General features: G+C 40.3%; 1 protein-coding gene across 2 annotated transcripts in view; it reads left to right on the top strand.

Moving 5' to 3' along the window:
• The first annotated feature begins 696 nt into the window (after nucleotides 1-696).
• LOC117765304 (vitamin D3 receptor A) overlaps nucleotides 697-21,665 on the top strand; it is a 77,500-nt gene continuing 56,531 nt past the window's right edge. The window contains exons 1-2 of one of the 2 annotated variants that reach the window (XM_034591761.1): nucleotides 697-791; nucleotides 1,757-1,928. The gene's annotated coding sequence lies outside the window, so the exon portion shown is untranslated. Of the gene's footprint in view, nucleotides 792-918; nucleotides 1,929-21,665 lie in introns of those variants that run through there. The other variant, XM_034591762.1, reaches the window with a different exon arrangement.

Genomic DNA, 21,665 nt, shown 5'->3' with positions numbered 1-21,665 from the left:
GCAGAATTCCTAAAACCAAAATGTTTACACTTAATGTTGTAAAATAAAAAGTAATAAATACAATTTCTCACAATGATATTCAAGACATCATGTAAAGGTAAATAATCACAAATTCAGAACGACATATAACTCAAACACAGTGTTGCAGCATTGCTTAAACACAAATGGGTACACAATAATGTTGGTAATAAAGTGATATTAGTGACATTTCTCAACATGTCACTGTCTCTTTATAAATGCAAAAGTGTTGCAGAATTAGTAATTTTATACATCATGTATAAGTTAATCATCGAAATTAAAAGAGGAGAAATAACTTTGTAACATCCAAACTCAATATTGCAAAATCGTAATAATAGTGACATTTCCCAACAGCTCACTCTATATAAATGCAGACAAACAAATCACACGCTGCCGATTATAGCCCGCATGATTTTTTCTTTGTCCACATTTTATTATAATTTTTTTATGACATTTATTACTGTGACAACTCTAATCAAATTGTTTACTACCTACCCAGGCCGCCTGCTACGTCACGACACACCCCTATATGGTAGGCAGGCAGCTGGAGACTGATCAGCTGCTCGGCCAATGGGCGCGGACTGGAGCCCGGCGCCCGGGCGCTGCGATTGGTCGGCGGGGCTGGATTATATATATATGTATAGATATGACTGAGTGCTGAAGCGAGGGGGGCGGGGATTAGGGAGAAGTGCGGTCCTGCTGCTGTGTTGATTCAGATCTAAAAAAACTGGACTAACAGGGAGTCGCGTCGGTCGCTGCTCGCGTGGATTAATGTGAGTGAATCTGCACTTTGCTGTGTCCGTGGGGGGGTCGGGCGTGGGGACGTGTCTACTTTATGTCTTCGTGGGCTCTTTCTCGTGTGGTTCCTGCTGAGAAGTGCTTTTCCAGGCCGACACACACACACGCACACGCGCACACACGCACACACGCAGACACCCCCACACACACGCTGTTTTAGGCTAGCAAAGTGAGCCGCTGGTAACGTAGCGCTAGCTGTTGTTAACGCTGTCTCGTGGTGCTGCAGTTATTTTGACATGACTGGAACAATGTAGCCAGTCAGCCCGGCCCCCGGTGTCACTGTGGAGAGGCCATTTCACTGCAGCTCCTGCCACACAATAATTACAGTAATTCACCGTGTGTGAATATTAAAGGACGTTTTCGTGGCGTTTTTTCCCCTTTTTCCGTCTACGTTGCGTCCGCTCATGTGCGTAGGGGGGGGGAAGCTGTGGGACGGCGGAACTCCGTTCGAAAATGTGGCAATTGAATATGGCCGTGTTGTGTTGGCATACGAGCAAAGTAAAGTGACAGGACTTGAGACGTTTCGCAGGTATTCAGCAGCCTTTGTTTCCAAATGACGCCCACAAGCGAGCACACGCGAACTTTTACCGCTGCACTTCGGCTCCGCACATTGTCCGAACATTTGAACTTTTAAGGTTGCGCTGTGTCAAGTGTTGCATCATGTGCAACTCGTGCGCCGAATGCCTCGCAAGACCCGGAGTGGTTGGTCGGGGGTCTAAAGTCCCACTCCCGGAGGTGTTTATCTGAGCCCGAGCGGGGCCACTTCTGAAAAGCCCGATTGCTTGACTGGCGTTTGGCGTGACAGTGTTCGCCCGGGCAGCTGCGAGGGGGTAACGGGACGTCACCGGGGCTCTTGTCGTTACCCAGCTCCCAGACCGACCGTTACATGGCCCTGCCTAATCACCCACTCCCCTCTCCCCTCCCTCTCCTCTCTTGACAGTTTTGTTTCGTAGGGGAAAAGTTTTTTCAGCGTGGGGAGAGATTGTTTTTAAAAACCCGCCTTCAACTCCACCGGCTCGAGGGGGAAGCGTTCGGCGACCCTGGCTGCGACAACACTCGGGGCCCCCTCCCCTCTGCTGCTGCACGAAGTGACGGTTGATATGCCACATCAGGTAAGACCGTCCACCGGCGATGTTATTGTGACAGAAAAAGCAACCGGTTAGCAAGTCCCGGGCTAGCTGCTGCACACTAGCCCCCTCAAAAAGCATGCATCTTTCCTCTTTGTTTCCACGCTGCACTCGTGTTTACGTGCGTGGAGGCCTCATGGCATTTCACGTTGCATATTCATCTCGCATATCAGCAAACTTCCACTGCGGCGCGGCTGTGTTTTGTGTGAGTGGTGTTATTGTTATAGGCGGGTGCTTCCCTCCACATTCCACACGTGTATGTCTGCCTGCTGCAGGGCCAGTGCGCAAATCCCTGCCAAGCCCGAAAGCGCCCATCGAAATCGACGGTGTTATCGTGGTTTACATGAAGCTGTGTTCGTGCAGATGGGTGTGTGTGTGTGTGTGTGTGTGTGTGTGTGATGTGTTCATTTGGGGAGTACGGCGGTGCTGCCTGTCATTCCCCCTGGAGGTGGTCAGCAGCTGATGAGGAGGGAGGCTGCTCCTCTTTAGGCGGGGAGGACAAAGGGAGCGATTAGCATGGAGCTGAGTGGAGCAGAATGGACACGGGGTGGACTCCAGTCACTTGCTACTTAGTTCCTCAACAGTCCAATAACGTCTCAAATCATCCCCCTCTAATACTGCTGAGTTGTTGATAGAAAATAACAATCATCTGTCGTATTTGATCAGAAAACATTAGACCACACACAGGAGGATTTGTGGCAGGGCTGTTGTATTATGCTGCATTATTTTTAATTTAAGTGTGCCTACTAAATTAGCTAATGAGTGTAGATTAATTTATTCACGGTGTGTCATAGCATAGTACTTTTCATTAACTGGATTATCTGTGTTTATACTGAAGGACTTGAAATTTAAGATTGGTATGACATGGGTGGATTTCCTCACTGAGTATGCAGAAGGAAAATGTTGTATTATCTATATATTTTTTTTTTCCTAACTCGCACATGGACGTTAAGAGAAACCGCAAATATATAATGGCTGAATAGAAGCGTTGGATGACGCACAGTGCCATGCTACATTACCATAACAGCAGTCGGGCAAAAAGAACTGTTGATAATAATTCTAATATATAATGCTTCGGTGGGTAGGACATGTAAACAAAACTGTGCCCTCTTGCTTGCTCTAGATGTTGTGCCGCAGTGATGAGCCATTTCCGAGTTGCAGATTATTGGCTTTTGTCTAAAATACTCCAAAACAACAGAGGATCCAGTGCAAGGTTTTGTAGCTGCATCTTGCTTTGATCGTGGGCAGCCATCGTTGCAACATGCTGTTTTCGCAATCAATGACATCAGTTTTGTGGATTGCGTTGCCTCTGCACTAACTGTTAAAAATACATCTCATGAACTGCTTATCTAAAAAACTTCAGTCAATTTTGCTCCTCCTTGAGTCCTCAACAATATACGTGCAAAGTTTGTAGGAATCTTAGGAACCGTGGACAGTACTGTGTGTTGACAAGTTCAACTTATTTTATTCTATTCTGCATCGTATGACTCATATCCTACATGTCTACCAGATAAAAGCAACTATCAGTCAGGATTAGTTTTTCTTTTTTATTGTTCATACTTTCTATATATTACAGTTTGTAGAGTTTAAGTGGATATGCTATGATCCCAAATCATGATCTCAGTGGCTAATGCCCATGATCAAATTATTTTCAAAGTGAAATTGTCTTTCACGTTGAGGCTTGAATTTAAACAAAACCATCAGTTTTGCTTTGAATGAGAAATAATATTTAGTTAAATCCTTTTGCAGGGGTATAACTATTTTAAAATAATAATGGGGATTATGTGAAAAGGGGGTTTCCCCCTTTTTTTCCCCAGCATAGTATGTGAAAACACTGTTTTGTTTGTGGTGACTTAAAGGGACGGTTCCAGCCTTCTTTTTTGTAGTGTTAACTCCTCTGACTTTGATGAAAGACAATGCACCTTTGTTAGATTTGACACAACCATGAGATTATAAAGTTTATGTTTTGTTGTTTGAGGGACATGTTGTTTTTCCTCATTGTGGTTTTGTTTGTATATTGTTTGTTTATTTGTATGTTTGCTTGGTTTAGCACTTTGTGATATTACGTGGTAGCTGCCCTCCTACATTGAGTAAACACACAAAAACACTACAACCTGCAATAACATGATTCACTGACCACTTACCTCCCTCTGCTGCCAGGCCAAAAGCTTCTATTTCAAAGACTGGATGGTTTCATGTTGCCAGCTAAAGGACATACAGTGCAACATGCACTGGATCTTTGGAGTCAACATGTTGATCACAGTTCCATGAGTCTGGAAATAGCTGGAAAGGGACAATCACACTGTCACACAGGACAGAAAAACCTCACCAAAGTCTTGCTTTTGTCTTCAGTGGTAAAGGGTACAATCGGCATTCATTTCCATGTCAAATTACTCCTTTTGTAGCCACAGGTTTTTATCGGCTCTATAGTTTCCATCGTGATTAAAGCATGGAACCCAGGTGGACACATTACTCTTTGCTTTTTCAGTCACCACCGTTGGTAACTTCTTTGTCTCTGGTACACGTTCCATCTGTCTCCATTCAAGCAAAGCTACAATATCATTCAGTGGGTGTTGAGTGTTTTGAAGCTAAGGTAAAAGATAAAGGAGTAAGAAACAGTTTTCTTGCACATTTGTGATTTGAATGTGACGCAACAAAAAAGAAAGTCAAGCTTGCATACTTAAAGTAGGCAATCATGTTTTAGCAGGTTTTCCCTGTTTAAAGAACCCACACGTACATGCTAAATTTGGTGTAATAAGGGTGTAATAATATCTGTCACTGTGTTGATTCCTTCATATTAAGCTTCCCTCCAGTATAAAGGGCCTTTTTCTGTAATGAGGTGCTCATTGGAGCACATTATGCTCGGGAGGTTTGTATTCTGCTGAGTTACAGGCGGGTTGTAAAATGATAACAGATGCATAGGGGCCTCAGATGCACAGGGCCTCAAGGTGCAGCATACTTTTTTTAAACATAAGCGAATTCCCGACAATATGGAATTCTTGAGTGCAGTCGTTTATGAACACACACATACATTCACACATTTGCACCAACAGGTCCGCACACTTACACACTTTGTTGCCGTGAGTTAAAAGTTTCCAGTGTCTTTGTTCGGTTCATGGGGTTTAAAGACGTTGCTGCTTCTTATTTGCTTTTAAAGTCTTTTTTTTTAAGTGACTTGTAAATGCAATGCAAATAGAACAATTGTTTGACAGTTAAGACTGTTTATTCTGTTTGTTGAAAGGGATCTTAGAAACAGACATTTAAAATAAGTTGTGTTGATATGCGCAAGGTGAGTTTTATCCTGATATGGCAGCGTTTCACACAGTTTGAATCTAACTGAGGTAGCTGCGGGGCAAGGTTATGATGAGTTCTGTCTGCCTGTTGAGAACTGCATGCCCGTCGCAGGAACATGTACAGCTAAAGCAGAATCTCTTGGTGTAATGTTGAGTTCTGCCTGCCAATAAAAATGTGTCTATTGGTGGTCAAGTGGGCCATTGATGTGGCAGGATTTCTCCCAGCACTCCCAATGACTAGTCCAACTATAAGAGACAGGTTCGTTATCAATGCAGTTGTTAAAGAGAGACAGCAGGACAACAAAGGACGGAGCAAAGGGATGCGCTGCACACAGCTCTACAATGAAGCTAAATTAGACACCTTTTTATGCTTTTATGAGAAGTGGAAACATCTTTACGGTGCATTAAGAAACTGTAGCAGACAAATTGCACTGGGGTGAGCTGCCAATTTCTAACCCTTGCCCTTTGATGCAATAATTAATGGGAAACACTGTATGGATACGCTCTTTACGTAAGTGTGATGGAGAAATAAGAGGGCTACCAGTTAGTTTTTTTTGGTCTATAAAAATAACTTGCAGTCCAAACAATCTGGTTACTGTTACAAAACATAAAATTAAGCAACAATGTCAATTAATCCAGATAAACAAATATAGATAGAAGATAAGACAATTATTTTTCTTTATTATAAAATTCTTATTAACATTCATGCAAATATCTTATAACAATCAAAAATACCCTCAAAGCAGTCTTTATAATTTACGAGAGCTACTGTGATTTAACATAGTATGGCAGAATACAATATGTTGTATTGTCTCACATTATTGTAATATTGGCCACCCCAACACAAAATATGCTGGTTTTCATTGTTTGCAATAGCTACTGTTCAATCTGTCACTTGTGTGTAAAACCTTTCCATGAATTATAGAAGACAGTTCTGACCATACGTATTGGTGGTCACATGCTGGATTCATGCAGATACTGTTTTTTGACAACTGTGTTTAATCAGTTGGTGATTGCTTGGGGTTATGTGGCTCTCAGTGATTTTATTTATCTTTGGAAAGCTGTGATGGTTGTTTGTCTTGGTCTTGTCCAGAGTCAACACTGTGGTTATGGGTCTTCAAAGTTCAGGCAAATATTTGTATACTGATTCCAGTTTAATCTGCACTGATCATCTCAGATTTAGATAATCCCCTGTAGCAATACGTTGTCACAGATAGAAGCTCAGGCTCAGCTCGGGATGTTTTAAAGCAACTGGTGATGTGTAGGGATGTTCTAACCAAGTTTTTTTTGTTTTGGCCTAAATCCCCCTCTAAATTATTTATTATTGGGCATATCCAATTCTGAGTCCGATCCAATACCTCTATTCACCCAACTGTTGATTAATCTTGACACATTGAAATAACAGCTGTGGCTACTAAATCTGACAGACCTTCTTTTTCACATTTCTACTTGCTATAAGCTGTGGAACTCATCTGTTTCTCTTATTATTTGTATGTTTTGTGCATGTTTATTTGTTTGGTAAAATTGTAAATAAAGCTCATCGGGACAATGATGGGGCCATACATTTTTGACTTTTTGCCCTCGCAACAGAGGTTATGACCCATATAATTACACATACAGATTTTAAGTTGTCATTCAACTAGCTCTGTATGGTGTTGTCTTTTCTCTTGAATTTTCCCCTTTGTCTGTTCAACCATGGTGTTCACACTGACCAGTTTCTCCTCTGCCAAACGTGACGCATCACCCACCCCCTGCATGGTACAGTCTTTTTTCCCCCAGGAAAGACCTACCAGACACCAGGTGCCTGCAATAGCAAAATGTAAAAGCTTTCCTGAACTGGTCAAAGGTTGAATCATTATTGTGGAATAACTCAGCAGTAGAGAGGAGATAAAAAGGACGTTTGGTTTGTGTTCTTTATGACATTCACATGTAACACATTATTCCTTTTTGGTTATTCCTTTATTCCTACAGCCACAGTCTCCTTCTCGCCTCCTCCCTCTTTAATGTGAATGTGCTAAACGGGGGCTAATGGATTCCTTATGGGAGGTAGTTGTGTAGCTGCAACATAGATGCAGAGGCTCTGGTGTTGTGGCTGGGGTGATTAGGTCTTGTTTGAAGTCCCTAAGGGGCTTGGCCAGATAAACGTCAATAGCGGCTCACCTCACTGTTTAAGGTCACAAGACACCATAAGAGTTGTGCTCACGGACTTGGAAGTTCTCAGGCCTTAACAACTGAAAATCATGGTGGTGGTAAACCTAGGCATAGACCATAGATATCACAGGGTTTGTGCAGCATGTTGTGGTCTATGGTAGCTAAACGCAACATGAACACTGACAGGGTTCAGTTTACCATGAAACAAAAATGTATTCACCATTGGAAATGAAAGGCTATTTAGATAATCGTGTCCCCATCAGGATGCAGTGCATTGCTCTTGTATTGTTGCGTACAGAGACAGGGCGTTTCAGGCAGTTTGATTCTTGTTGAAATACATCGCCTGATTGTGGAGTGTTTCTCCAAGAGCCATTTTTATTTCATGCAGTTTTCAAGATGCATGATAGGATGGGTTGAATGTGGGATATGCTTCTGTGTAGTACTGTGCAACTTGGCATTGAACAATACATCAATTCAAGGATTGCATTGATGTGCCTAGAGATAGTGAAACTTTGAAATACATGGATGTCTTATTTTCCTACTCCTGAATTCTATCAAATTGGCTGCAAGTACTTGTCAGACTGACTAAAGATAAAGCATAGGCCCAGTTTTCCTTTAGCAGGGTCATGTGGGGCTTAACGTGGCCAGAGAACACGCAGCTTAAATGCTTAACAAGAGACTAAAATCACCATCAGTCTGACTTTGCAGAGGTGACTCCGATAACAAATCTGAGTTGGTGTTCAAGCTACTTATTGAACCTCTAGTCTGAAATTCATAAATTGATGTGGCCCAACAAAGGTCAGACTTATTGACACATAGTTTTACTTTATAGGTTCTGTAAATGTCAGGAAAAGTTGGTTTTTCAGCTTTGTCTCCCAGTGAGGGTAATGTGAGAAATTTGGCCACAGGTTGGTCAGAGTTTATTCATGCAACTTGTATGACATGATGGGAAAACCTTACATTTTTCTGTTGAAAAATATGCACAAATGCTTGCATTTTCTTATGTCACACAAAGAGCACGTCTTTGAACAAGAAGCAATCAAAGTCTCCCTGCATTTTGATTTAGCTTAATTGGAATCAGACTAGCAAACTCCAGGCTAAAGATATTTCCCTTATAACCATCACTGCCTTCTGTGTGGATAAATGGACTCTGTTTCCATTGATTTAAATGGAGGCTTTTTAATTAGACTGATGTGAGACTCGGGTTGCATGTGTTTTACTGCCACACTAAAAGCACAGCTTGCTCATTAGTGCAGCCACTCATTAAACCTGGAAGTGTGTGTTTGGACACGTATGAAGTTGCCTGAGACTTGGAGTGGAGAGTGACTAGCCCCTTTTGAAATGGTCTGTTCAAGGTGGTGATGTTGTGCTTTAATTCCACTACGTCATTCTGTATTAAAGGTACAAACACGATGGGATGAAACGGTTACTGTTTTTTTGATTAACCATGATAAAATTCCTGACGGTAAGTATAACTGTGTCAAATTTAAATCATCATTTACCAAGGTTTTAAAGCTGGTAAAACTGGTAAAAACTGTCCAGCATTAACCACAGTTAGCAAAGGTGTCCGACACGGAGGCGCAGCATGCGACATGCGTTTGTTATATGCAAGTGTGAGGTTCACTTTGTGTTTGATTGATTTGAATTCCAGATTCATGATCCAACATCATCAATTAATAACTTAATACATGTGATCGTCAGTTTGAGACAGAGACACACACACTCCTGCAGATGGGAGAGAAGTTATTCCAGCAGATTATGACGCAACGCAGTGTTCTGAATTCATTGTTGCAGAAGCTAATATGAATTCAGCAGATTATTATATAGATAAGAAAGGGAGAGGAGCAGAGTCTCTTGTTGACCGGCGCAGTGGCGCTGCCAAGGCTGGCCCACGGGAGCCAACCTGATAGGCTACGCCTACAATCAATGTTTTTCACCACACAAGCCTTGGTGCATATATGTGGACAGTGTCAAAATAATTACACTATTGATTTGATCATTTATTATTAATTAATACATTTATTATATATTTTTTGGAGGGCTGCTCTTGCTCCTAAAAAAAAAAATCCTAGAGGAAAAACATTTTTAACATACCGCGATAGTACGGATAATTGTGATAATTTGGTCACTATAATGATGATACAAAATTTCATACCGTTTCATCTCTACAAACACGTAATGTGGGGGGTTATTCCATGGATTGAACATGATACATCTTTTTAATTTGGGAGCTTTGTTGTCAGAGAACCAGCAGCTGCTCTCACACTTAACAATCGGAAATCAAATCTTCTTGTGACGGTTATCTTTTAATATCATTCTCCTAAAAGGGGGCCCTGACATTTCTGGATATTTTTTAAGGGAATTGCCACGGAGTGACGAGGAAACATTTGTCTCCTTGTTGCTTGCTCTTTCTGTGTCTGTCTGTTGAGGCCCCAGTGTAAGGGGCTTTCAGCGAGCTGCTAACCCTCATTCTCAACCTTTTTTTTCCCCCTCCGTTCCTCATTTTGTCTTTCCTGATGTTACTGTAGCACAGAAAGGGAGAGACCTCCCCCGAGGGTGATTGGTTGTAGCTCAACAGGCCCCCCACAGAAGGCTCCTCCCCTCTCATCCTGTTTGTGGGACATGTTGAATCTAAAAGTGTTGTGGATGACCAGGCACGAGGCTATACACACACACACACACACACACACACACACACACACACACACACACACACACACACGGTTCATGTCAATATGTTCTTACTATATAAATATTTCACGCCTCACTGTTTCTCTATCATTTTGCCTGCATCTTTTTGACACGTGTACATTTATACGCGCGCACACACACACACACACACACCATGAATCCAGTGCGGTTCTTGAACAGCAGGGCGAATCCGACAGGACAAAGCATGTTGTAGCTCACAGCTATAACACTTAAACTCTCACTCCCATCGAGTTTCTGATGTTTGAATTGTTAGAATGTGATTAGAGTTGGATTTTGTACCTCCCATCTTTTTGACAAACAAGATTTGACATCTGGTGTTACATTTCTAATTGGTTTTAAAGTGACTAGTCTGTAGAATTACCAATGTTTTATAAGGGCTAAACATTGGCTTCATGAAATCTGGGTTTGTCCTCTCTGTAAATCTGCTTTTAAAGAAATTCTGACTCTCCATCTCAACTTGTTTTCATGTTTTATTTCTCATTTATGAAAGGCTATATCAGAGCTTTCCAGAAAAGACAAATGTGTGTCCTGTAAATAAAATAATGCTTAATGCATCAAAGTTTGAATTAATTAATCAGTGGCACTAAAACACCAAGAACATTCAGTGTCACGATGAAACCATAAAAGAGGGATTGAATTTCCAGTCAGTGTGAGCATAATATAATTAAAATACCGAACTAGCGTTAATGTCAGATAATTGTTACTGAAGTGACTTCGTGGAATTTAAATGGGTATGTCATTATTGAGGTAAAAGACCCAATGGATTAATTTCATGATCATTTTACAACTTTCTTTGTCTCACATCTGTTTTTAACTTCTTAAACTGCTTTATTCATTTGCACCTCAACAATCCTTTTTGTTCTATTTCCCTTCTCTTTACTTCACCTCCTTTCTCTTCTGTTCATCCAGCTCTTGTACGCTTAGTGCAGCATGCTGCTCGTCTTTCTTTTAATGTGTCATGTCCTCCTCAGGCGTGTCAATGACCCCCTTCATGTTTTATTATGAGGTCCCATAAAGCTTTTCATATCAGATATTCCTGCTAAAAGTTTTATTTCCCGGTTGAGTCAGAGGGCTGCTCCTCATATCCAGGATGAGTTGGAATGGAAAACAGTCTGTACCTGCTGTGCATAGTATGTGTAGTAGTTTTACATAAAGACGGATCTCAAAAATACATCTCATATTTATCTAAATCCACAAAGTTATTCTAGATTAAGTCAATATTATTGAGTAAACTATTTCGTCACATTAAAAAAACAATTTAATGTTATTTATAACAGCAGCTTAAATTATTAATTCGATTCAATGTATCCGTGTTAAAATAAGTTAAATAATTGTTTTGGGGTCATCTCGATAGAAATATATAAGAACTTAATGTGTGGATATTAATTTTAAGATTTTAAAGAATACAAACAGAGAGAAGTAGACACGCAGAAATGTTTGTCTTTATTGCTTCACCTCAGGTGGTCAAAGTACGTTTTTATTTGCATACTTGTTCACTGTCAAATGAAAACCGGATGGGTTTAATGCAACACAGATTTCTCTGTTTTTTTGCTTTGGTTACAAAATTGGTCTTAAATCAAATTCCTGGTAGCAGTAAAGTCTTAATTTGCCTTTAAACTCGTTCCTCTTACAGTCCGTCTCTGCCTCATTTCTATCTGTTGTCGTTTTCTCTCCTCCCTTCCCTGCACCGCCAGCATTTTACGCTTGTTATTGTCTTCTCTCTGAACCACTGTCTCCCTCTCTGTGTCCTTACTTTTGCATACTGCATTTTTTCCCCTTGTTATGGGGTTTCTTTCTTTCTTTTGCCTCTGTTCCGTTCCCTGTTTTCTCTCCTGCTGTGTGCTGTATTATGTAGCATTTAAGACTCTATTTGCTTTTGGCAGGAGCTGTAGTCTGCTTGGGACAGATTTGTTTTAGTGCTGCGCTGAACGTAGCTTGTAGTATATGCCCTAAAGAATGCAGCAGAAGAAAAACATTAGTACACACACACACACACACACACACACACACACACACACACACACACACACACACACACACACACACACACACACACACACACACACACACACACACACACACACACACACACACACACACACACGTAGTCTCTCTTTCTATAATATTCTACGTTCTGCTGTGGCCCTCTACTCTGACTGAACATTTCTTTTGAGTTTGTTGTGGCTATGACTGTTTTTTGCTGTTTAAATTATTTTGAACTGCTGTGACATGGTTTGATGGGCTGATTGGAAGGCTCTGTTTCATCAGTGAAGAGTGGCTTTAGTTTATAATCTAATGAAATTATATTTTGATAATCACATGCAACAGTATAATGGATTTTATTTTGATGAAAGGCTCAGTGAGCCAAAGGGGATTGAAATGATTTAAATCTTACAGAGTGAGTAGCTTAAAAAACATATTTTGTGTGCTCCTGTTTTTAAAAGAAGTAATGAAACCGTTTACATAAAAGGTGGCTTATACCATGATCTCATGTGTTTTAAGGTAGGTATTAATTGCTTAAGTGCAGCCTTTTTGATAAATTATTATGGTAATGCTTGAAGCAGAAATGCCAGCTATTTACTTAGGCCTCTTAAATGTCTTGGTCTGAAAACTGGGGTTTGGGCTCCTTGGGCTGCAGGGAATTTTAACAGGCATTTTTCATTTAATCATCAAATTATTTAAGTAAATCAATTGATCATTTTTCAGCATGACAAAGGGATAATATAGTAATTAATCTGCAGATTTATCGAAAATAATGAAAACAATCTTAGGCTACAGCCGTAGCTCAGAGCATGAAGGTTTAATAAAATGAATCATCGGCATATGAGAAGCAAGAGGAGCAAAGCTTTATTTATTAAGCTGTTTGGGCTGTTAAACAAGGTTGGAGAGAGAACACAGCCGCACACAAGTGTGTGTCTGTGTGCACACACACAAACAGGGAGCGGTGCGCACCAGTGTTAAAAACATGAAGAGAAAGCGAAGGCCACCAAGGCTGATCTCATAAACTAACCCTAACCCTCACTGACCATTACCTTAAAACTGAGCACTCTATGAGATGTTCTGTTTGCAGATGAGCCTGCTGGGCTGTGTAGTTGGCAGCATAGTGACTGCAGCCACACCAAAAGGAAATACACTGTTTTTATACTTTAATATAAAATCTTTCTACTGCCACACAGAGAAGATTACAGTATATTTTTATCTTCTACCCGTGGAAGCCAGACAACTTAAACCAAAGCACACTTTGAAGTGATCCTACTACTTTGTTTGGCAAATAAGTGGCATTACTGGTTTACCTTTCAGGCCCCAAGGCAGTAAAATCTGCAAAAATTTGAATAGGTGTTTAGACAATTGTTGTGTTGATATATATAGCAGCGTGTTTACAGTGTCATTTTGTGTCTGTTTTTAATATAGTGCACCCGTCTCACAGCAGCTGGTTCTCCGGCAGGTGGTGTGTTTACCAGGCTGGCTCTCACTGCACTCTCACTTTCACTTATCCACCATCCATCCTTTGTTTACACATTCACAGTATTTATTAGCTCCGTCAAGGAGGTTACGTTTTCGTCTGCTTTATGTACTTTATTTTGTATTTGTTTTTGCAGGATTACACAAAAACTATCTGACCGATTTTCATGGAACCTTGTGGAGGGCTGGGATATGACCCAAGAATGAAGCCATTTAATTTTGGTGCAGATCCAATAATTATTTTCTCACTTTCTTTAACATTGTGAGATAGGGTGTTTTCCAACATTTTCATTGATTTCTCAGAGAATAATTAATGGATCTTGAAGAAACATATCAGGACATGTTATGGGGACCAATATTTATGAGTGTGTGCAATGGACTGTTGGGCCATATTGGCGGAATGCGATCTACTGAGTTCCATTTTAGTTCAGATTGGGAAGGATGGATGAAAATATTGTGCAGTGATTCTGTGTCTTTGCTCAATGTTCCCTCTTCTAGTGTGTGTGTGACATGCTTTTGGACCTGTCAAAATATAGTTGCGTCTGACACGTTGATGTATATGTGGATGAGAATTGTGTCCGCGTTGGTGGCTGTAGGAATGTGTGAGTCATTGCATGTTTGGATCTGGCATGTTGGTCATGGCATAAACATGTGTGTGTCTGTCACCATACAGGATGTCAATAAAAGCGACATACTGTATGGTGTGTGTGTGTGTGTGTGTGTATATGTGTATATATATATGTGTGTGTGTGTGTGTGTGTGTGTGTGTGTGTGTGTGTGTGTGTGTGTGTGTGTGTGTGTGTGTGTGTGTGTGTGTGTGTGTGTGTGTGTGTGTGTGTGTGTGTGTGTGTGTGTGTATTTTGTATGGGCAAAAATGTTTGATTTTCGCCCATGCTCTGTGTGTGTTTGTCGGTATCCAGTGTGTATGCTGAAAGCTGACACAGCTGTTTCACAGTAACTGCACTGTTTCTCAACACTATCTACAGTTTCACTCTCTGGCTCTTCTCCAGTCGACTCCTGCCACTTCCCTCTATCACAGTTTTTCCCTCCCTCTCCCTCCATCTCAGATTTTCTCACTGTGTGTCGTTCCACTACACCACTTGTGCAGATTCATTGTACCAATGCGTTTGGAGCGTCTCTTGATGTGTTTACACATGGCCATTATGGTGTCCTGTAGCCTGTAAAGCTCACTTTTGCAAAATGCATTCAGAGCACTGGAACGTTTATCGTTTAAAAAAAAAAAGTGCACAGTGAACATTGTCTAACCTGGATAAACAGAATTTAATCACTCTTTTTAAAATGCTGGTCAGTGTCAAATTCATTTTATTGTGCATTATAGTCTCACGATTAACTATCACCTCTTTCAGACCCCTTGCTGTCAGTAGTGTCTGTTAATTCAGGAACCTACGCTACAGAGAACACATGACTGTGACCCCAATTAATATCAAGCATAGTGCCACAGTTTCTTTTACTTTATTCATAGATTGTCTGGTTTTGATAGTGCTGAAAGGATCAGGAGAAAAGCATATGGAGCTCATCATGGTATTTTACTGTCAAGAACAGAAACCATTTCAATAGAAAATGTGAAATTAACAGACCCACATTTTTAACCATTTAGAATTGAAGCAACATTGTAATTAAGTGGGTTGAACTGGTAATTGTGACAATGACTGGACCTTGATTACTTTGTTTCCTTCCATTTCATTGTCATGCCCACAGTCTCTCCTCACAAATGTTAATGTCAAATGTTTGTACTACAGTGACGCTCTTTACAATGTTATCAATATGAAAATAGAAATATGAATCAGTTTGTTTCAATCTGATGCAAATTTGGAATAGCATACACTTCTGTAACACGAAACAGATGGAAAAATTAAAAAAAGGATACCATTCTCTCAGGAGGGAAAAGTGGAGCCATACATGTAAAGGAAACCAATGAAGATGTCAAAAGAGCTTTTGGTGATAAGGTGTTGACCGACTATAAACAAAGAAATTTGATCTCCTCAGTGGAATAAATATTTTACGTTCTGCTTCCTCCTGTGCCACCTTTTAATGCTCCGGATATTTCTGTGTTGTTGTGAACGCGTCTGAGCAGAGAATCTCCTGCTGCGTTGTTCATGTGTGAAAAGCAAACTCTGAAGAAAGTCCGGACCCAACTGTGCGAATGTCCCTCAGAGGTTTCAGCTTTAACACTTTCCGAGGCTGTTTACATCCATATTGGGTGAATCGTGTTGGACATGTGACATATTTCTGTTTGTTTTCTTTAACATTGGAGCAGGACAATGATATTCAACACACTGCAAAAACAAACGCTGAGCGTGTTTTTCGCTATTGTGGCCAAATAGTGGAATATTTTAGACTGGTCAAGTTAGGTCGTCTGACTTCTTTCCAAGTGAAAATATTTTTCACAAAGTAGAAATCCAACTGAAGACACAACCTCCTAAAGGAAGCAGGGAGAACAGATGCTTGGCTTAAGCATTACCTGGAAGGATTAACACATTTCTCAGAGGACTCATCACACTATACTGTACTTATTTGATAAACTATTTATCAGCAAAAAACGATTTTAGTTGTCACAAAATAAATGTAAATTCAATGTCACTGCTGTTTTTTCTTAATGAAATTGCACAAAGATCCTTAGAAGGAAACCCAGCGATACTCAGTCATGGTAAAATAGATGCTTTCAGCCCTGTCATCCAGCCTGAGGGGCCCCTCAGCTGGCCGCGAGCCAGTGGCAGCAGGGAGGTGAGGTGCTTTAATTCACCTTAGCCAGGAAAGGAAAGTGTTTACACCAGAGTGAATCAAACAGTGGAAACAACTTTTGTGACAAGACTGACAGAGCGAATAACGAAAACAGTCTGCGTTGTCTCATAAAAGCTGTGGGCCTCGACAACTCGTGCAAACAGATTTGAAGTAACAGATTTTAAGAAAAGAATGAAGTGTCTAATATTGACATGTTTGTAATTGTAAAGTTATGGCAGATGTGTTTCCATTGCTTGAAGTGGGGAAGAAAAAACTCCCCACTCCCATATATATTGACAAAACATTTGACTCAAAGGACTATCTAAATGTAAACAATCCTCATAATATCCTCTCTGACATTATTATATTATCAATGTTGCACCTTTGCATTCTGTGTGTAAACCTGGTAAGTGTCTAGAAATGCTCACATTACTGGTGAACATATATAATTTTAGGCCTGTAGCCAAAAACAAGTTTTAGATGTCGACTCTTGAGTTGTTAGGTAAGTCGTCCCCCCCCCCGCCCCTAAAACTGAAGTTTTACAGAACTTATGCCAGTAATGTCTTGTTGTCTGAGCCGTTAAATGTAAAACAGGTTGTGTTTTTCTCATAATTAATCACTGATTGTATGCAGATGAATTGGTTATATTTTTCACTGCGGTGCTGTTTTGCAACAGCTGTAGCGCTGTAGGATTTATGGCCATCACGCGGTGCTGACATCCGATACAATGACAAAATGAGTCTATAAAATAAGTATTTCCTGAGTTGTACTTTAGTTGAGAGGCTCTTAAAGTAAACAGTGAGGTCAGACATGTTTTAGAAACAACATTGTGTAATATTCATATCAACAATGTGTTACGTTATATGCTGACATGTGCAGAAAGAATGTGAAGGCTAACTGTGTTGGATAAATGTGGTTTAGGTATGAAAAGAGCAGAAGAAACAAAACTTTTGGGGGGGCTTTTATTGTCAACATGTGTCATACTGTATGTATGTGCATGATGTTGGTGATAGCAGTTATTTCTTTTTATATCTACCCTGAGTTCCTAATTAAAAAAGAAAGGGATTTATTTATTTATTTATTTATTTATTTATTTATTTATTTAAAAAAGGTATGAAGAACTCAGATCTCGCTCAGCCGCACATTTCTTTTCTACCCAGCCTCCCTTCTGGCAGCTGTGACTAGACTCTGCATCACTTACATAACGCTGTCATTCCATGGATGCCTTGCAACAAAACTGTTTTTCTTTAACCATTCGTCTTTGAATCGAACTGTTCGTCCTTTAAGAGCCAGTGTAGGCATTAAAGATGACCTGTTGAATCATCTTTCATGGTTTTCCCTGCCATTATAAGACCTATGCACAGAACCTCAGCATTGTTGTGCAGTGCTCAAACAGAATGAACAGAAGCAACTATGCTGACAATGCCGTACTAACCCTAACCCCAATAACATAATGTGATATGTTTATTCATGACGGCTAGGAATGTCACAATACCAGAAATCAATTACCAAGACCTCTGAAATTCACAGTCTTGATGCAAAATTTGTTAAGTATAGTGTAAGGTAGATTGGGTAATGCTGCACAGTGTGATAACAAAAATACACTTTCATATAATTCGTGCTAGCAGTAGTTTATATCCATCCATCATATATACTGCTTATCCTTTATGGGTCCCAGGGGGCTGGAGCCAATCCCAGCTGATATTGGGCGAGAGGTGGGGTACACCACCAGATTGGCAGCCCACCACATACAGAGGGAAACAACCGTTTACATGCAAACTCCACAGGGAAAGACCCAGTTAAGTTAGAGATCTCTTATGTTATTAAGAGAATGTAAAACAGGTTTTGGTTCATTATAAGTTTAGATGATGGGAAACAATGTAGTAATCACAATAATAATGTGGTAGCCTGAATCAACTGACTGAATTAAGGTGTGTGTGTGTGTGTGTGTGTGTGTGTGTGTGTGTGTGTGTGTGTGTGTGTGTGTGTGTGTGTGTGTGTGTGTGTGTGTGTGTGTGTGTGTGTGTGTGTGTGTGTGTGTGTGTGTGTGTGTGTGTGTGTGTGTGTGCGTTCCTGTAAATGTGCGTGCGTTCCTGTAAATGTGTGTGTGTGTACACAGCCACAGAAACCGAGAGAGTAGTTTTGTTTTCCAAGGATGTATGCTAGTTTACCCAGAGAGGAAAAAACACGCAACAAACAACAGCCACAACAAGTCTCAACATGGGGTGATGATTTGTACTCCTCCCCAGTCTCTCTCTCTTCGATTGTGGTTTTTGTTTTCTGCAGCTCTGTGATTGCAGTGATCTGGTGAGGACCTCATGCCTGGTTTGGAAATACCAGTCACTCAGCCTCTTCGGAACATGCACTACACAAATGCAAGTGATTACACACGTAAATCCATTAATTCAGGCACGTTGGCAGAAGGAAACGGATGAAAGCATCACTTGACGTCTGCACACACACTTTGCTCTGTGTGATCCCTCCCTTGTTCCACTTGTTTACAGTTGTGCTGGTCACCGCAGAGTTGAAGCTGTCACTCAGAATCAGTTACTACTTTCACATGTGGTGATTCAGACCGCCTGTTTAAAAAAGAAAAGACAGCCATCATTGACAGACGTGTATGTTATGGCTTCACCAAAGACTTGATCCACAAATCCTGTTTTGACAGTTGCTTGTACTGGTGATTATGCGTTTGTGTTCTAATCATACAAATGTGAAAGTTTGGTTGGTGGGGTTCTTGCATGACTTTCAGGGTGTGTCATTGTCTGTAATGCCTCAATTTTCCTTCTCTCCTTTTTTGTTTTTCTCTCCTTGGTCGTATTTCAAGGACAGCAGATTTGCCAAGGAAAATAATCCATAAAAGCAGCGGCAGAGAGGACAGCTTCAATGACATGTCTTGAAGAGAACTTAGTATTTTTCAAAAAAATTATGACATTCTATTTTCATACACAGGAAGTCTGGATATGAAAAACTTTTCATTTGACCAGATAAAAATACATTTAGAGAATTAGAGAAAAACAGTGGCAACCAATTTAATGAACAACTAAATTTAGTTTCACGGCGCCTTTCTTGACACCCTTTGGCACCGTCCAATGTGTCAACGGATGAGTAATTAAAGTAAAACCAAGCATTGAAATCCGATTAAGAGACACAAACACCTCAATAGAACATATACGTAACACAGGAATAGTTGGAAAATAAAGCCAAGTTTAAAATCCGGTTAAGTGGCATTGACACCTAACATCCAACATCTTCAAATGTTGGATGTTCGAACTGTTGGGTCGTGTCGAGTTGACGTCCAAATGTTTAAACTTCACATCCTTACTGCCATTTTTCTGGAGACATCCTTCAGACAATGCGGTGTAGGACACTAGGGTTAATTGGTGTAATGATGCAGGTTTGTTAATCACATTTTACTCCCTTTCTTGCCTTCTTGAAGCATCATCTACCCATGCTGAATAAAAAAATATTTTCCAGTTTCTATTCTTTCTGACTTCCACAACTTAATAAATATCAAGTATATCTACTGAGAGCAGATAATAACTATGTATTACCTGAAATGCAAGAATGAAACAGAGCTCAACAGGTGAGTGTTTCGCTTGAATTTGCGACTACAAATAAATTTGTGTGAACTATAGAATGTGTTGCATCAGTCCTGCTGCATCAGCCAGGAAAAATGTGAGATGTTATTTGGTCTCATCAGTGAATGAACTATCTTCAAGCTCTGAGGTTGGAAGGACGCACACAGTGTTAATAATTATTATTAAATCAGTGCAGAAAATATTGAGCTACAGTTTCTTTGTACCTGCTTCCATGTCGCTGTCGTTGATTATAATGACAAACAATGTCAGCGGTTCATCCTATCCGCTGTCACCACTTAAAAGTGTCTCCTGTCGGTGTTTGTGAGAGAATAACCTCCACTCTCTAACAACACTGTACAAACAAGTATTTCATAGGTTCCAACAATTCCAACAGAGTGAGACGTCTTCCTTTTAGAAGAATCACGCCACATCACTGTCAGGTGTGGTGATCACTTAACTGACCTTTCATTCACATCATATCAGCAACTTACACTTCAAAACAACTTTAAATCTTTGAACCAGGACCTTAAGTATTTGGATAAAGAAGCTCTTAGGGAACTTAGGAGCCCGTGTGCTCATACAGTACGTTGCCTTGTGAAAGTGCTGGATTCTGATTGGATGGTTTCTGTTAACTTGTAGAAATCAGATAGTTTAACTGGACACCTATGACGTGGGTGTTTGATTAAACTGTAGGTAAAGACAGGAACAGCTGCGCCTCAACTAAAGAGAAAAAAGGGTGTGAGAAGATTCTCGATGAGAACCGTGCAAATGTAATTTTAAATCGGTATCATGTTAGCATAAATCTGGAAGTCCAGATCAACAAACGATATGAAGAAGAAAGAGGACTTATATAGCATTAGCTCTGGTGGAAGTGGTAGCTTGAGTCCGAGGGACAGCTGCTGGGGGAGGAGAGGGGACTGGATGAGGAAATGTAAATGAAACTGCATAGAAAACCAAGTGATGTTAAGTTATGGGTAAGAGTGAGGGACAGAGAGAGAGCGATATCATGACAGAGAGAGGAAAGAGAGAGGCAGGCTGTGCAATATGAGAGAGAGAGAGAGAGAGAGCTAATGTAATATTATCTCTTCTGGACAGACAGTTTTAATAAAGTGTTTTAGGACAAATTGTTATTCTCTGTTCTTGAGATTGGCTGCGAATGGTTAAATGTCTTTTTCCTGGATTTAAAACTTGTCAGGACTAAAACTCACTTATATAATCATCATTGTACTGTCTGGTTTGTTTTGTCAATGATTCAAACCATCAGTTGCACACCCATCAGTCAACAGTTCAAGTCGAGCAGAAGTATTTTTCTTTTGTCTGTCACTGAGCAGTGTTCTTCAGGGGCCATTTCATTCCTTAGAAGTAGCTGCAAACTGAGCGCTGTTGCTTTATTGCTCCTCTCTTCTTTGCTTAAAGAAAATGTCTGTGATAGGTATAGCTGAGGGTGAGTCTGAGTGAGATGAAGGCACTTGCTCTGTCAAAAAGGTTATCTTCTGTCTTCTGCTTAAAAGTGGTGAAGTTACAGCTAACAGCAACTTGCAATTATGAAAAATCGAATATTTGGATTGAAAAGCCAAATCGGATACAATTGATTTCTAAATCGAATACAGCCCAAGAAGTTATAATTTGATTGTAATACTCAGTGATTTAATATCAACAAAACAACGAACTGCGAAAAGAGCTCTTGCACACTGTCCAACTTGCACTCGGTGATTTATTATGCTACCTTCTTTAGGCAAACCAATATATCAATTTTATATATAAAACAACACATTTTCTGT

This window comes from Hippoglossus hippoglossus, chromosome 7 (assembly GCF_009819705.1).
Source record: "Hippoglossus hippoglossus isolate fHipHip1 chromosome 7, fHipHip1.pri, whole genome shotgun sequence".
Lineage (NCBI taxonomy): Eukaryota > Metazoa > Chordata > Actinopteri > Pleuronectiformes > Pleuronectidae > Hippoglossus > Hippoglossus hippoglossus.
The sequence above is the reverse complement of the archived record's forward strand: the minus strand, read 5'-3'. Positions and strand labels throughout refer to the sequence as shown.